We start from the raw sequence: 12,708 nt of genomic DNA, 5'->3' as shown, positions 1-12,708 counted from the left end.
TGTGGCCTGCTGGAGGTCATTTTGCAGGGCTCTGGCAGTGCTCCTCCTTGCACAAAGGCGGAGGTAGCGGTCCTGCTGCTGGGTTGTTGCCCTCCTACGGCCTCCTCCACGTCTCCTGATGTACTGGCCTGTCTCCTGGTACAGACACAGCAAACCTTCTTACCACAGCTCGCATTGATGTGCCATCCTGGATGAGCTGCACTACCTGAGCCACTTGTGTGGGTTGTAGACTCCGTCTCATGCTACTACTAGAGTGAAAGCACCGCCAGCATTCAAAAGAGACCAAAACACCAGCCAGGAAGCATAGGAACTGAGAAGTGGTCTGTGGTCACCACCTGCAGAACCACTCCTTTATTGGGGGTGTCTTGCTAATTGCCTATAATTTCCACCTGTTGTCTATTCCATTTGCACAACAGCATGTGAAAGTGATTGTCAATCAGTGTTGCTTCCTAAGTGGACAGTTTGATTTCACAGGAGTGTGATTGACTTGGAGTTACACTGTGTTGTTTAAGTGTTCCCTTTATTTTTTTGAGCAGTGTATGTCTTGCTTTTTGACAATAGAATTTTTCAAAGGAACAATTATTAAAATAAACAATATTAATGATAATAATGTGATAATTAAGTTACTTTATACAAACAACAATGGTTCTCAGTTTGTTGAGAATAAAATTCGTATCGAAAAAAGTATCGTGCAGGAACCGGTATCGAAGTCGAGGTATTGTATCGATATCGAAAATCTTTGAACGATACCCAGCCCTAGCAGCAACTGCAATCAAGCGTTTGCGATAACTGGCAATGAGTCTTTACAGTACTGTGGAGGTATTGTTGTAATTCAGCCACATTGGAGGGTTTTCGAGCCTTAACCGCTTTTTTAGACATCTCAATCGGATTTAGGTCAAAGTCCTGACCTAAATCCGATTGAGATGTTGTGGCATGACCCTAAAAAAAGCGGTTAAGCCATTCAGAGGTGGACTTGCTGGTGTGTTTTGGATCATTGTCCTGCTGCAGAACCCAAGCGCGCTTCAGCTTGAGGTCACAAACAGATGGCCGGACATTCTCCTAGGATTTTTTGTAGGGCTGCACGATTTGGAGAAAAAGTCATATGGCGATTTGATTATAATGGAACAAATGGTACTATGAGTCTACTTGCTTGATTATCAAGGAAATGAACAAAATACTGACATTTTGAAATGTGTTTTTGAACAAAGTTAAGCAATATTTATAACAATAACTAGTAAAACAGAACTAAGGGAGCGTGTTGCTCTACAGAGGAGGCAGCTAGAAGGAGCAAATGTTGGCACACTGGCATCCTGGCACAAGTTAAATCTACATCTGTCCACTGCAGAGACACTATCTACAACCTGGAGGAGTAACTAGTATACATGAGTCTATTAGAATAATATTATAACATTAAATGAATGTTATAATGTAAATTAAACAGTATAATTTTCAGTTAATAGTATGCTGTTAGTATAAAAATAATAGCCTTTATTAATTACTATATTCATTATAATGTCAGAGTACAGCCTACTATTTTACCACTAGTTGAATATTAAAGTCAGTTACAGCTGTTTAATTTCTGTGGGTTATTTATTTATTTCTTCCTTGTGCAAGAAAACGGCTCTACATTGGTCACTAATTGGTTAATGCTAAGAATTAACTTGTCAATAATCATATAGTTCAACATTTAATGATTTGATGTAGTAAGCCAACATATTTTAGCTGAATCATAAGGAATGGCACTTATACTTAATGTAATATCATTAACGACTCTAAACGTTCATAAAATATATACTTTGAATCATTTATCAGCTTTGATGTACCCCAAAAAAGGATTTTATAGCGTTTAAAAGCAGTTTTTTGAGGTGCATGCAATTCTCAGCAGGCATGCAAAACTCGACATAACAACGGAGCATTTCTCTCGGTGCTCCGGTAGCGCATCCGACTAGGTTTTGAACAATTAGCAGCGGGGCGTGGCAGGGGTTACAGTAGGTTGTTGTAACAGTTACTCACACACTGCTCATGAATCATTTTTCTGATTGCACATATGTTTGTAGAGCCACATGCGAGAGCCCGTTGTGGAAGGAGATAATGAGCAGACTGCAGCGCAGACACAGAACGCCACACACACCTGTTGTATTAAATCGAAACATTTTGCGGTTATGTAATCGCACATGACGACATTGCAGCCCTAATTTGGTAGACAGCAGAATTCATAGTTCCATTTACCACAGCAAGTCCTCCACGTCCTGAAGAAGCAAAACAGCCCCAGACCATCACACTGCCACCACCATATTTTACTGTTGGTATGATGTTCCTTTTCTGAAATGCTGTTACTTTTACATCAGATATAATGGGACACACACCTTCCAAAAAGGTCATCGTCAGTCCACAGAGCATTTTCCCAAAAGTCTTGGGGATCATCGAGATGTTTTCTGGCAAAACTGAGCCTTTGTGTTCTTTTTGCTCAGCAGTGGTTTTCGTCTTGGATATCTGCCATGCAGGTCATTTTTGCCCAGTCTCTTTCTTATGGTGGAGTCATGAACACTGACCTTAACTGAGGCAAGTGAAGCCTGCAGTTCTTTGGATGTTGTTGTGGGGTTTTTTGTGACCTCTTGGATGAGTCTTTGGGTAATTTTGGTCTTCCGGCCACTCCTGGGTAGGGCTGAACAATTTTGGAAAATAATCTAATTGCGTATTATTATTTTTTTTTAACCAATATTGCGATTTAATACCATAGACAAGCTTAGTAATTCTCCAACAACACAACAACACCGGAGTTCCCCACCCCCGCAGCCTCTGATGCTGGTGAGCAGTGCACTGGCTGTAACTCAGGACAGACTGGGGCTCTTTCGGGACTTGTGCGTTTAGTTTTAAACTTAAATGATATTTCCTGAGCTGACTGATGGCTGTGTGTGTGACGCTGGTGCCGATCGCCACAATGCACTTACCTTACTACACGTGTCTTTCTGTTATCACATCGCGATAATATCACAAATGCAATTAATCGTTCAGCCCTACTCCTGGGAAAGTTCACCACTGTTCCATGTTTTCGCCATTTGTGGATAATGGCCCTCACTGTGGTTCACTGGAGTCCCAAAGCTTTAGGAATGGCTTCATATCCTTTTCCAGACTGATAAATCTCAATTACTCCGTTTCTCATTTGTTCCTGAATTTCTTTGGATCGCTGCATGATGTCTAGCTTTTGAGGATCTTTTGGTCTACTTCACATCGTCAGGTAGATCCTATTTAACTGATTTCTTGATTGAGAACAGGTGTGGCACTAATCAGGCCTGGGTGTGGCTAGAGAAATTGAACTACACTTTTCAGAGATGTGATTAACCACAGCTGATTTATGTTTTAAGACAGGGGCAATCCCCCTTTTCCCCCTTAATAATAAAAACCTTCATTTAAAAACTGCATTTTGTGCTTTACTTGTGTTATCTTTGTCTAATATTTTGTTTGTTGATCTGAAACATTTCAGTGTGACAAACCTGCAAAAAAAATAAGACAGGGTGTGTGTGTGTTTTTGTGTGCGTGTGTGTATTAGGGATTAAATAGTATGAAAATTTCATATCACAATTATTGTGACACACAGGGGGGGTGGGGGGGACAGTCGACTGTCACAGGTGTTATGCCAAATTTTGCATGCCTGCCGAAAATTGTATGAAAATGCATTAAAGTTCTGCTTTTAAACGCTATACTATTCTTTGTGGTGTTCATCAATAGTTATAAATGACCACACACATTATTTATATATATATATAAAAATAAGTTTAAGGATGCTGTGTGGTGTTCAGATCAGTCCCCTTTAGATTTGTATTTATGGATTTGCCTCATTCTATGAGTGTATTTGCATGTTGCCCAGAGCTTGGGGGGACAGCTACAGCTTCACTGTTGCGCACCACTGTCCCTGGCCTTTCTCTCTGAACTGAAGCCCACTCACGGCATTTTCCAACTTCTGCTTCCAGCCAGACTACAGCTCCACAGCTCACTCCTCTCCAATCATAACACCAAGCTTGGTGGGGTATCTGCCAGATAGTCTGATAGGGCCACAGCAAGAGATCTTCACCACACCCACAATTATAACTATAGGTTCCTATACGAGTTTCAAAGTTCATTCAGTCCTCCCAAACAATAATACTTCTAAAGCATTTCATGTGCCTTTTATGAAATGGTTAAAATGATGCTGGCTGACCATCTGAAACTGGGGCCAAACACAGAAAAATTACCATAAACACTCCTAAAAAGTCCACGGTTTTCCTAGTTCCACACACCTCTGTAAACACACTCCCAAATATGGACTTCCAAGAAACTATGACTATATTTTCATACTGAATATTGTGAGGGCTGGCTCTCTGCTACGTATGCTTAATGCGGAAGACTGTAGTCTGCATGCAACACTCTGGTGCTTTGCCAGACAGCTGCATAAGAGAAGGGTAATGCTCCTGTAATCATACCAGGTGCTTGAGTGTTTGCCCTCCTCAATACCAGCTGGGAAGATACAAGAAGAAACAATTAGGCCATTCAATTTAACCTATAGCTTTCTGCTGTCCTTTGGGTATGCATTGAGGCCCCAAAAAAAACACAACTAAAATGTAATTTCAAAATGATGTACAACAACACCAGTCGTTCCGTTATCTACACTCAACTATGCCTGTTCAAGGTCATGGTGTATGAACAATAAACACCAATTTAAATGGCCCACTGTGCTCCAGGTACACCTGCTAGACAGCATTTCAATCATTGATATACACACACATATCTTTAAAACAAATGGTGGCTTTGCCTCTACTCTTTTACTCGTTTCTGAAGGGGAATTTTAAGCATTGTGTTAACTGTTCCTGCTGCAGATACCAGATCAAGGTTGGACTCAGGGAAGCACAGGGAAAACTTTGTTTTCCTCCAGGGCCGAAGTTGATGCTGACTTCGGGACTAACCCCCTTCACTTTTACCCAGCAGCTGGGAAGCATGACACAGGAACTTCTTGGGTATTGAGGAGCTTCAACCCTAACCGTGATACTACTTTCTTCATAAAAAAAAAACAAACAAAAAAAAACTATGTAACACTACAGTCCATAAAACACATCCAGTAAAGGTGAATTGTGCGGTAGGTTATACTTTCTTAATCCAAAGCCATTCTGTCAAAAAATACATTATCTTAACAGGTTTGGATTAACATACACACCTAACACAACAGTTTACATGCAGTTTCAGCCCCATATTGAGTTGACCGTCCTCTGGGTATTGCTGAGTAGAAAGCCATTAGGTTTTTAGTACTACAGTCTCATTGGGATTACCGCACGGAGAATGGAGCAAGTGACAGGCATTAAGTAAACAAAATTACAGGCTCTGAGGAATTAGTCTGTACTACTTGTACAACACAAAAAGCCACACAATCCTCCTTCAGCTCCTGACCTGGTAGATGATAGTGTAAAGATGCAGTACTGACTGATGTCTCAGACTGACAACAGAAGAGGGTGATGATCAGGCGTGGAAATTAACTTTTTTGCTCACCTGCCAAGGGGACTGGTAGATGAAAGAAATCATCCAGCCAAGCATATTTTTTTTAATGGCCAAAATAATAAATTGCTTTTTTGTGTCACATTTACATTTGTTTCAGCATTTTTAACTAAGATCATAAGGTACTATATCAAATACAAACTTAAAGAAGAGGCCAGAGTGAAATTTGAACCAGAATTATATTATTGCTATTAAACGTACTTAACAGTAAATTGTTTTGTAAACTTACAAGATGCTCATTAATCATTCATCTTAAATCTTATCATTGCAATGACAAATGAGTTGTTTCTGTTTTTGTCTTTGGCATACTGCCGACACAAAAACCGCTCATTAAAACAGACTCAGCATCGTACTGTAGCCAGCCTCTCTGAAATCCCTAATTCTCCATTTTTCGCAAAACTTTCTTGTTTTATGTTCTGCTTCAGCCTCCTTTTTGTCTGTGTTTTTACCGTTTTGATAGTTCTGTTATTAAACCTGGTAAATGTCACCACATTACAGTTGTAGCTGGCCAGCCAAACGCTAAAAAAAAAACAAGTACTCCAAGTACAACTTCTGTAGCTGCTAGCGCACGCACACACGCACGCACACACACACACACACACACACACACACACTCTCCCCTCTTTCCCTCTCAACTCCTATCCCCTAACGCCCATCCCCTACAAGTCTACACCAAACAACCACAAGTAACATGAAATGAACATAAAGAACAACCGGGCAATATGGCAAAAATATATCATGATTTATTTCAGGCAGGATCACGATTCACGATCTTATCAAGATTCATTTTCCTGTTGGTTTTTAATACTATTTAGCAAGTTATTGGTTAAAAAGAGAAAAATAACACTACTTTATTAATTATATACAATATAGCCTGGTTCATTTAAACAACAAAGAACTGATTCATTTTGTTCTTATAACATTTTAAAGATTTTAATATACATTATTTTGATTAATTTTCCAATGAAAGAATGAGCTGTTTGCTTCTGCATATTTAAAAACACAAAGACAGGAAGGGACTTGTTGCAGATATTGACTGGCGTTTACAGTAGCTGTTGGAACCAGTATGTATATAAGTTATCTCATATTTACTCTCGCCAATGCAATCTGAAACATATATATATATATATATATCTCTCTCTCTCTCTCAAGACGTGTACTAATGCAAGTGTGTAAGTCTGTCTGCAGAAATGTACTGACAGGAAGTCTACAGCGGATGGTGTGACTGAAGGAAATGACACACGGAGCAGACAACAATAACAAAATAACAGGAACCGAGTCCTGGCCCTGAGAGGCGACTGAGCTTAATGACTGAGCTTAGTTCCTGGAACAGTACTGTACAATAATGTATGTCACGTTGATCACGTTTCATGTTGCTGCTGCACCCCCTTTCCCTTTAGAGCAGCAACATGCATGTAACTAGGGAACGCCCTGAATATAATAAAAAGAGAGGAAACGGAAGATACCTCAGAGCGGTTGGAGTATGTAACTGAGTACATCTCTGTCCGTTCTCCTCGCGAGTAAAAAAGCAGTAACTCTCTTGTCTTTCTTCCTTGTCTGATATATTATAGGTGTCTGAACCTGACATTTACTTGGTCCTTCGAGCCGGATACCAAGACACCCGAGGGTTCCAGTGGGCGAGGTGGAAACCGGGAAAGACCGTGGCCACGGCATATAGATCCTTTTCCAGGACCGAGTTTCAGCCCGCCGACTGGGATCTGACGGTTGACGGTAATCCGAAGGAGGAAGACAAGAGTGGGCTTTTGTTAAAACGCAAAGAATGACTGAGGGTCAAAGTGCGTAAGAAAACCCTGTAATCCTAGGCACTGACAGGTAAAAGAGTAGGACAGCAGAGTCCTATAAAATTCCGTGTAATAAAAAAACAACAGGACGGCGGAGTCCTAAAAAGGCGCCTATAAAATTCCGTGTAGAGAAAAAGAAAATAATAAACTAAATAATAATAATAATATATATATTAAAGGGGGAAACGAGTGAATGTGTGAATGCATGGAAAGAGAATTCCATTAGGAGTGATCTTCCATATAAAAGCAGTGGGGTTGTAAACAGTAAGACTGACGTGGATGCAAAGGCAAGAATTCTCCACTCGTGAGAGTTACCACGACAGAAAGTTTATTACTGTCCCACTGATTGAAAAACCAACGGTAGAACACCCTAGGTGTTAAAACGTTGGACCAAAATTGAAAAATGGGGAAAGGGGCCAGTAAGACCATAGGCAAAGACAGCTTAGCATGTAAAGACTGGAAATATGTTGAAAAAACTGGATCCTAAACGCACAAAACACCTCGAGAAATAGATAACTGACTACGGGTTTGAGGGACGCCTCAATACCCAAACACTAACCAAATTGCAGGATGCGATAGTAAAAAATACACAAAAAAACCCCCAAAGAAAATAAGTAGGCTGGGAGGATGTTGAGTTGTGGAAAAGAGGGACATTTTGCACGAGATTGTCCAGAGAAAAAGGATACCTCCGCATGGCTAGAATCAAAAAAATAAAATAAATAAAAAATTAAACACGAACCCTGAGCCAGCCGAACCTTCTGAAACAAATGATAAGGAAGCCATGATAAACTACCAAGATCTTTTAGCAATGGACAGTGTAAAACCCAAAGTGACATTGTCAGTAAATGGAAAGCTTATGACTTTCCTGTGCGATTCTGGAGCATGCAGAACTACCTGCAAAGAACCGATACCAAACTCCAGGCATAATGGTCTGCAAATTGTGGTACGATCAGCGAGCGGTTGGAGTTTGTAACTGAGTGCATCTCTGTCCGTTCTCCTCGCGAGTAAAAAGCCATCAACTCTCTTGTCTTTCTTCCTTGTCTGATATTATAGGTGTCTGAACCTGACACCTATAATATTCAGCTAGCGCTGAATGTGCGTTACGCCCCCCCACCCTGTCATGTAGACTGTGCGAACTGGTTCAGCTCTCAGTGAGTAAACACTGCGTCCGAACACAGCCTCCAAAACCGCCAATTGTGATGACAGGGAATACGGGACCGAGGTGGTTTTCTTGCCAGGTTTGACTCTTTGCACCCCAGGGCTGACTCAGCGAATAAAGGACAGCTAGTAGTACAGCTAACTAGCTACAGATACAGACAGATACAGTTAGTGGTACAGCAAAAAGTAAATGTACTCTGTAAATCACCTCCGTACTATATTCCCTGTTGGTCTCTGCGTTTAGTCCCGTTCAGGCCGTGTTCACTGGGAGGCTGCTGAGCGCAGTTTTGTTGACCGCTCGCTCGGCCCCAGGGCGCTGTTCTCTGACGTTATCTTGGCCTGAAAACCATCATTGAGTAGGAGTGTAACATTAAACAATATACTCCCCTGGTGCTCCGAGCTCCCAGTCCAGGCTGATTATGATGACCACTAGGCTAACTGAGCTAATTATATATAAGCAGCTAGTTAGCCGCGGTAAACAGTTACTTTAGCAACAAGTAACATTTTCTATTAATCAGCAACCTCTGTAAATCCCAGAGAGTTGAGGCAAAGCAGCTGGGGGACATGGGGAACTTTATAGAGCTGGCCCGAAAGTCATTTTTTGAGCTTCAACTGTTTGATTGTAATCAAGAGCGAATAATCGATTTTTTAAACGTGTGTTGATAAGCATGCTGTAATTTCAGGAGCTACTGCTATGTATTTAATAGATAGAAGCAGAACATCAGAAGAAGAACGCCCAATAAGTTCTGCTGAGCGAGGGGGGATCGGATGGGCAAGAGATAACGGCGGCATGGGTGCGCAAGTCTGTGTGCATGTGTGAGACAGAAAGAAAGAGAGAGCGCGCTCCGTTTATTTATTCTCATAGCTAGGCTAATTAAGTGATTATTACCAAATCTTTGTTTTTAACTTTTTTATGGCAAGGCTTGCAGACCCAAGTGCAGCACTAAGAAAGGGAGAAATAAAAGGAATTAAAGGGATCGGATATTGAGCAGCGGAAGAACGAGGCAGAGTGAAAATAGATGCGTGCCGAACCGGGTTGGTGGCTGCTGCACAGAGCAGGGGGAACCGTAGCTGAGAGTCCAGAGTGAGAGAGTCTGATCCAAGCAGGTCCAGAGCAGAATCCGGGAATAGTTTAGCCGGGCGGGATCCAGAGAGCGCACGGGATGAGCGGTGTTTTCGGTAGCGGAACTAAATCTAACATGTTATTATGCAAAATTCACTTTTAATTATAGCGTCAAAATGCTCTTCTTCTACAATCGGCCTAATATAATTAGGCTCATTTAAATGCGTTCATTGTGTTGCTGTTTGTTTCCAGCCTACAGTTTACTGATTAATTTTAAAATGTAGGAAATTTGACTGTTTTGATATGTAATGAAGTTAAGCAATTGTAAAATTAATTAACACCATAACTTCCACACTACTGCAGTCATCACTCAGTTTTACCCACACAGCTGAGGGTTTCATTTAGTTTTCCCTTTGATGTGAACTGGAGCATTGCGTTCACTGCTGTCGGCGAGGGCAAGCGCGCGAAAAAAAACCTCAATAATCGAATCTCATAATTGAAATCGAATGTGTACCCAATGGACGAATATTCGGGTCCAGCCTTAGAACTTTAATGTTAATTTTATGACGCCCAACAGTTACAATGTTGCCTTTGTAGACCGCAGAGGAGCAGGCAGCGAGGCAGCTGACTTAAACTGAGCCATAGAACTAAAACTGATATGGATTGTGCACTGTAGCACGATAGTAACGATCTCTCTGAAAAGACAGATCGTGGAGACATTTTAATCGTTCACGATCAAATATCGCCCACCCCTACGTCAGAGGTGACAGATCACTGACCAATTGTAACTGCAAGCTGAGTCAATGGGCTGAATTCACACTTAAATGTGATTTTTGCAGGATTCCTGGAAAACTGTGTTCAATGACTCATGATAAAAGGTGGTCCCAAGAACACAATACCTTCAGTAACTATTATGCTTAAATAGCCATGTTACCACTGACTAAACACATCACTTACACATCTACCTTTACATGCACACACTCGCATTCCCCCTCACACACTCTATACATTTGCTGATTGTTGTATGCTTAGAGTTTAATAGTTGTTTATTTACTGAAGTTAATAACCAAACCTGCCCCTACGTTGATCCCTATGATGATGGACATGTTGTATTAGTAAAACTTTGTATACTTAGGAAAATGTACTTAAAAGTTGATGCTGAAAATGCTGAAAAATATTGGCTTCAGCTTCAAAAAAAACAATGTGTGGATCCTAGGGTTGACCCCGAATAGTCAAAAGATTCGATTCTTCGATTCGATTGTCAATCTCACAGTCGAAGCTTCACAGCAAAACATTTTGGCGATTTGGGGGTGATCAACGTCTGATTTTACATAGAACTACCAGTTTTCCCCCATAAGTCAATGTGCAGGCTATTATAATATACAATTAATTTTTTAATGTTGTAAATAACCATTTAAAAAGAAAAAATGTTTTTAAAGTGCGTGAATAAATCCAAAATTGTAACCCTAACCCTGGGTCGTCGGTGTGCATGTGTAAGCGTAGCGTGTATGTGTGTAGTGGCAGAAGAGGAACACTTGCTGAAGAGATGAGCACAGCCCCAGCTTAGCCGCTGTTGTGCCGAGTTGTCCGCACCTCACGGGACTTTTGGATAATTTATCACCATTGATGAACCACACAAATATTATATTATATTGTTTTTAAATAGCCGGCTACTTGAAATAGACCGTCGAGGAACCGCAATGTGTACGCAGTTGTCGGCAAGCACGCAAAATTCTGCACAAGACCGGTGAATGGCAGGCGAGAGAGAAAGAGAGAAAAGGGTCAACAATAAGCATCAGTTTAGCTGGAAATTTACAGTGTAAGTTGAATGAATAGAGACTACAGCTTCTCAAGATTAAAGCGGAGCCACCATGTGTAACCGGCCCCCGGCTCGCAATGGCCGAACTCACTGTTACACATGATTATGATTACTGATGAGTGAGCAGTTAGCATTAACGAATTAGAGATTAACCACAATGTAGAGCATTATTCTTGCACAAGGATTTAATGAATGAAACCCCCCCACAAAAAATACTGCTGTACTGTTCAACTGGAAATAATACACCACTGGTAAGATACATAGATTATTACTACATGTAATTATAATGAATATGGTAACATCATATAATATGAATATTATACTAACATGATAGTATTAAATTAACATTATACTTAACGTTATATTACACTAATACACTCATTTATTCTAGTTACTCCGCCAGGATGCCATTGTGCCAATATGTGCTTCTTCTAGCCAGCCGCCTGAGAGCAACGCTGTCCCCTTTTTCTATTTCAAATCTGTTTTACTAAAGTTACTGTTATAAATATTGTTCAGTAATCTTGTTTACATAAAGTGTGGCGTGGGTTGTGCTGGTGTATTGTTTATCCATATAAGTCCCACATTCCACAAGCAGCAATGCACCAATCACAGCAGAGTTTTCTGTGAGGAGTGTTTTCACTTATTGTGCTGAGTGATGATCCAGGTTTTAAAAACCTTTGACAATGTTTTAAAGCAGAGTGTCCAGATATTAGGGGTCTTCACTTCCATAGTCCTAGTTTATGGTGCTCCCAAATAGGGCTGGGCAATAAAACAATAATGATAATTATCGCAGTATAATTTTCCTCAATATCAACATAATAGGGGGCTCAATAATGGCTTTAACTAGTTTGATCGGTGGTTGCTAAAAAGGCTGATATGAAAAGCCGATCAGATGATGCAATACCCGCCAGACAAATTTTCAATGGCCGCTAAAATGTTTCACTACGCGGTCTGAGCGGTTTTCAAAGCTAGCTAGCACCATAGTCCTTTTCAGACAGGAAGGGATTGATTCGTCCAGGTAATCATTTACAATGAGAATTGAGCAGCAAACAGACAAGCGGAGCAACAAGCAGGAGCAATCATGTGAAACTGTCGCGGCTGTGCTCATCTCACACACACGCCACCCGCAACCGAAGTTTAAATTACCCTTAGCTAAGCCCCGCCCCCCTTAGTTACTGTTGCTAAGTCCGACAAACTGTCGACGCTGCCACTGTCCATCACTGCACTCCCCGGAGAAATATTGTCAAATTAGTTGGAAAAAGCGATCTCAGAAAGAAGCAGACAGCTTTGCAATTGCATTATACATTTGAAGGTTGTATTCAGACTGTCAAACTGACTCAAAT

This window comes from Micropterus dolomieu, linkage group LG18 (assembly GCF_021292245.1).
Source record: "Micropterus dolomieu isolate WLL.071019.BEF.003 ecotype Adirondacks linkage group LG18, ASM2129224v1, whole genome shotgun sequence".
NCBI classification, from domain to species: Eukaryota; Metazoa; Chordata; class Actinopteri; order Centrarchiformes; family Centrarchidae; genus Micropterus; species Micropterus dolomieu.
This window is presented reverse-complemented; position numbering follows the sequence as displayed.